We start from the raw sequence: 5,854 nt of genomic DNA, 5'->3' as shown, positions 1-5,854 counted from the left end.
CTACCTTCCCCTATCTTGTCACCTGCTCCTCACCTCCTCGGGTGACAGGAACTGGTATGTGCCTATGTTCAATTAAGCATTTGATAAACTAAAGGGGACTGAATGGAAAGGCTGGCACAAAGAAAGGCTTCGAGAGGAAGAACCACTGAAGGGGAAATGACAGATGAACGATCCAAGGTGGTCAGAGGTGTTTCTGGGGAGAGACGGAAAATCACGATGCCGTAGGCATTGACAGCGATCATAACATCATGTTAAGGGGTTTAAACTTTATTTTGTAGGTGATAAGGAGGTACCAGAAATGAGTAGTTGTAGTATCTTAGAAACTTCACTCTGGCAGCAGAAAAGGATGAATGCTTTTGTGGGAGAGATGATGGGTTAAGTTTAAAAAACAAAAAAATAAAGTGGGGGGATGGGGGAGAGGCAAAAGAGCAGGTAGGAGTCCAGTTGGTCCTAGTACAGAGAAGAGATGAAGAGGGTGTGAACCAGGGGAGTAGGAGCAGGAATGGGAAAAATTAAAGAAACAGTTTGAAGTAGAATCAACAAGATTTGGATGATCAGTGGGAAGGGATATTTTTTATCTGAGCCTGATTCATTCCCGCCACCCATAAAAGGAGAATCCAGGACAGAGGTGTGTGTGCAATTTGTTTATGTGGGAGCAAGAGTGAGGGATCAGGGCAGTGGAACAAGAACGAATGAAAAAGAGAAACGAGGACGCCACTAAGTGACTACTAAGTTAGCCACTGCTGCGGTTGACTGGAGCTTGATGTCTCGCTAAGGCCTTCCGAGGAGCCTTATGAAATGTGTTATCCCTAGGCTTCCATCTCCATGGGTTCAGGGTGTCCCCACGGGCATCACTCCCCCTGCACTTGAAGCTATGCATACATGAGAGCTGAACAGGCTCCTGGCTCCTCAGGTGTCCACACCAACACCAGAGAAGCTCCAGGGCAAGACATGAGAGATACCTGGTGTGAACCCAAGGTACGTGTCACTGCAGCTGGACTAAGCTGGTAGCACCCTGCCTGGAAGTGGTCAGCCAGGCAGTAGCTGGAGCAAGAAGTCGGGCTAAAGACATGAGAGAAAAGGAGCCAAAGGTGGCTCCCATTCCCAGTGAGGCCATTCATCAAGACATAAGGCCTTTAGAAGAGAGGAGGCAATCTAGCGGAGACAGTTTTTACTGAAGTTTATGTGGGAATGCAAGGCCTTACACGGGCTCCCCCTCTGCCCCCACTGTTTTGACCTCACCTACCTTCTTCCTCTCACTCACTTGGCCCCAGCTGCTGCCTCCCTGTTCCCCCTCAGACACACCATGCACACCCCACTCACAGCCTTCATAGCTGCCATTCCTTTTGCCTGGAGGTCCTTCCCCCAGAACTTCCTAGCTTACTCCCTCACACCCTTCAGGTCTCTGTTCAAATGCCGGCTCATCAAGAGCCCTTCTCTGACCACATTAGGTAACAATATGTGCTACCATAATGCTCTTTTTACTCTGCTTTTCTCTTCATAGCATGTCTCCATTTGACACATATTTATTGATTTGCGAATGGCTCTTCCCCTTTCTCCACTACAGTGTAAGCTCCATGAGGGCAGGGACTGTGTACCCTGCTGCATCCCCAGCTCCTAGAACAGTATCTGACATGTAACAGGAATGCTCAATAAATGTTTGCTGAAGGAATGGATGCTCACTAGCTCACCCTGCTACATGTGGGTTTGAAGGAGCTCTGGCCCCTGGTGAAAACACTCATTGGAGATATAAGTGTGGACTGGGAAAACGCAAGTGGCTGAGATCGTGAGAACCTGTGACCTGGGCTGGCTTTGCAGGCATGTCACTCGTGTGTCACACAGCCCCTGCCGTTCTTACTTGTGTGTTTGTGTGTGTCTGTGCATGTATCCCCGTGCATTCAGGAGAGCCATGTGCTTGGTTTAATGCTCTACTGTCACTATCTTGAAATTCTGAATCACTATGTTTTTGAATTTGTGTCTGTAAGTGAGGTCCAATGGGACAATGCAACATCCGCATGAGCAGAGGGGACACATGCAACCATCGTTCCTTGCTGCTCCCTTTGTATGATGCCCCATCCACATGGAATTCTGGTGGCCCCATGATATATGGGAGATGAATGGGACTCAAAGTGAGTCCAAGGTAAGAGTACTATGTCGATGACTGAGTCAGCTGGGGCACTGGCAGCCCCAAGAGGCCACTAGCACTTGCTTCCTATACATGAAGGCATTGACATTCTAAAGGGACAATAGTTCCTTTTCCTTTCAGTCCTCTCTTACTCATGAGTAAGCCAAAGGCAGAAGGTGCTGGTAGAATGTGCATGGATCAAGAAGTAAAATAAAAGCAACAGAGTTAGTTTTATGCAATATTTTCACTGTTCAGATAAGAACAAAACACATAGGCATATAGAAGCAACAAAATAAAAATTGTATAACTTCACTGATTCTGCCTATGAGTTAAATGCTCTTACATTTGCACTGTGAACTGGCATTCCTCAATATGATGGTGAGTGGTAAAATTGATGCTAATGATTTAAAAGTACATTTAACGATTTTGTTTTTCTTGACTTAGAACATTAATAGCAAATAAAAAAATCCTATAAAAAGTCAAGAGTCCAGGAAAGAAAGGAAAAGGCTTTATATTTTACTACCTTTAACAGCACTTTTTTCCCTGCTTTTTGAACAAGAGGTCCTACATTTTCCTTTTGCACTGGGCCCTACAAATCACATAGTCTGTCCTGCCTTTGACCCCCACGAAGGAGGCAAACTCAGTCTCAAACACAGGTCTCACTTGATGACAGGCAAAGTGTCACTATTTATTTGCGGGACAGCTCTGTGTGTGTGTGTGTGTCCAGTTTGCATCAGGTCCTGTGTGTGGGAACCGAGGATGGTTGGGTGTAGGAACGCAGATGTAGTAATACTGCCATCTTGCGTTCAGCATGGTGCACAGCACATAGCTCCATGGGAGGCTCACAGGCATGGGACCTGTGGCTGCTTCCAGAAGTGCTAAGGCCATCCACATTCTATGACCAAACTGGTAAACCAAAAGGATTGCCATTCCGCTGGTGGCCTTTAATGAAGGCAGATGTGTAATGAGAACAGAGGTTTCACCCACTATCCATCACACAATTTCAGAGCCAGGGTTGAAATGCATATTTGTGTGTGTGTGTTATGTGTGTATGTGTGTGTGTGCATGTCGTGCGTGTGTCCCCGTGTGTGTGCGCGTGTGGCGCATGTGTCCCCGTGCCTTTTGCTCTCCTTCCACAGTTTCCTTTCCTTTATTCTCACTTTCTTCCTCTTTGTAGTTCCCTCTTATAGCCCAAGAAGTCTGGTTCTTTTGAGCCATATCCAGCTCTCACGTGGAAGGCCCATGATGAGGCACCAGGGGAGTGCATTGGGGTGGGTGTTCAGGCCCAGGGATGCCGGTGACTCAGCCTAGGCCAGCTCAGAACAAGCACACACCAAGTAAACATTCTTACTGTGTGGCACCAGGGGCTGCAGTCAAGTTAGTTCTGTAACTTACCAGTTATAAAATAATGAAAAGGAATAATTAATTAGTCCTCTCAGAAAACACAGAAGTTAAGGAAATAATCATTCCTGTATTAGGTACAGATTAGACACCAAAAGGACAGTTTACGTGATGGCATACACAGAAGCCAGAGAAATGACGACAAAGGGAAGAGTGAATGGCTTGGTACTAAATATGAATGAAGCAAGCATCCCTGAATTCTTAATTTCTTGCTGCTTTGGTCAGGGTTCGGCCTGTGTCTGTCCCCAAGGATAAGCAAAAGATACTGATGGGGACCAGGAATGCACCCTTCCTATATGCCCCTTGAAAAACAGATTTTTCAAATAGTTTGGGTGAAATAATATAAATATAAAAAGACAAGAACAGGTTACTATTTTTAAATCAACGTCAACACATATGTGAATCTAATAATATAAATTATAGAGAAATTGGAAAATTTTAAAGACCATAAGAAAAACTAGTAATCTGCTCACTCATCTCCACTCTTAATATTTGAGAGTATTCCCTTCTAGTCCTTTTTAATCTATCTATCTATCTATCTATCTAATCTATACCTACACCTGTATCTGTAAATATATATACATTTTAAAATGAGAAACCCATCAGATTTTTTAATTTAGGATTATAACTTGATTTCTTAATTCATTGAACTTTCCCCTCTCTGTTATTTATTTGTTGTTATAGATAAGCCAATGATAAATGACCTTTTATATAAATTTTAGAGTGTCTCAGTATTTCCTTGGAATAGATTCCTCAAAGTGGCATAACTGGGTCAATAGTTACAAACTTTGAAAAGACTTGCCAAATTGCTTTGCAGACAAGTTATGCCAATTTATATTCTTATATCTATGAAATTACCTATTTCCTCACACCTCTGACAATGCTGAGTTTTTTTTAACCTTTGCTAATTTTCTAGCTTAAATAGATCTCATTATTTTAATTTGCATTTTCTTGAAAACTAGTGAGGTTGAACACATCTAATGTAGTTGGACAGTCTGAAAATTGTCTACTAAGATTTAAAAGTGTAAAAAATAGATTCAGCTAGGCATGGTGACTCACATCTGTAATCCCAGCACTTTGGGAGGCCAAGGCAGGCAAAATGCTAGAGCTCAGGAGTTCAAGACCAGCCTGGGCAACATGGTGAAATCCCGTCTCTACAAAAAATACAAAAATTACCAGGGTGTGGTAGCCCACACCTGTAGTCCCAGCTACTTAGAAGGCTGAGGTAGAATCACCTTATGAGGCTGAGGTAGAATCACCCGAAGCCCAGGAGGCAGAGACTGCAGTGAGCCGAGATCGCACCACTGCACTCCACCATGGGTGACAAAGTGAGACCCCGTCTCAAAAAATAAAAATAAAATAAAACAATAAAAATTAAAAATATATTCATTTTTATTTTCTTCTGTTTTTTAAGCCTTTGCTAGTATTTAACTCTTCATCTAAAATTTGATATGTGGTAAGAGATGAAGACATAATTTTTAAAGTTTTCCCAAATCTTTACCCAGTTGTTCCATTACCACTTGTTCAACAATTTTTATGCTTCCTTTAATACACAACCAAATTCTAACTGCACTGGAGTTTCTATCTGGTCGATCTATTCTATTTCACGTACCTGTCTGTTGATTTTGGCGCCAGTACCACATGAGCTCAATCACTATGGCTCTATAATGTATGAAATATTAAGATCCGGTAGGGTAAGACCATTCGGTATTTTGTTTTTCAAAAATTTCATGGGGTGTGGTAGCTCACACCTGTAATCCCAGCAATTTGGGAGGCTGAGGCAGGAGGATCTCTTGAGCTCAAGGAGTTTAAGACCAGCCTGAGCAATGTGGCAAGATGAGACTCCATCTCTACAAAAAATACAAAAAATTAGCCAGGTGTGGTGGCGCCAGCCTACAGTCCCAGCTACTCCAGAGGCTGAGATAGGAGGATTGCTTGCACCTGGGAGGTTGAGGGTTCAGTGAGCTGTGATCCAGCCATTAAATCCAGCTTGGGTGACAGAGCCAGACTCTGTCTCAAAAAATAAAATAAAATTCATGGTTTTCTATGAGGGAGTTTCTACCTCTCTTCCATCCACTCATCCTTATATATATTAACAAATATACAAATATTTAATATAAATATATATTTATTAAATATATAAGAATATATATAGATTAAAATATATATTTATCTATTTCAGTATTTCCTTGGAAAAATTCCTCAAAGTGGCACAATTGGGTAAATATATATCCTTATTAAATAGAGATAAGGATATATATTTAATATATATTTATGAATATAATATATAGATATATATTTAATATATATTTATGAATATAATATATA

This window comes from Piliocolobus tephrosceles, chromosome 1 (assembly GCF_002776525.5).
Source record: "Piliocolobus tephrosceles isolate RC106 chromosome 1, ASM277652v3, whole genome shotgun sequence".
Classification (NCBI taxonomy): Eukaryota; Metazoa; Chordata; class Mammalia; order Primates; family Cercopithecidae; genus Piliocolobus; species Piliocolobus tephrosceles.
The sequence above is the reverse complement of the archived record's forward strand: the minus strand, read 5'-3'. Positions refer to the sequence as shown.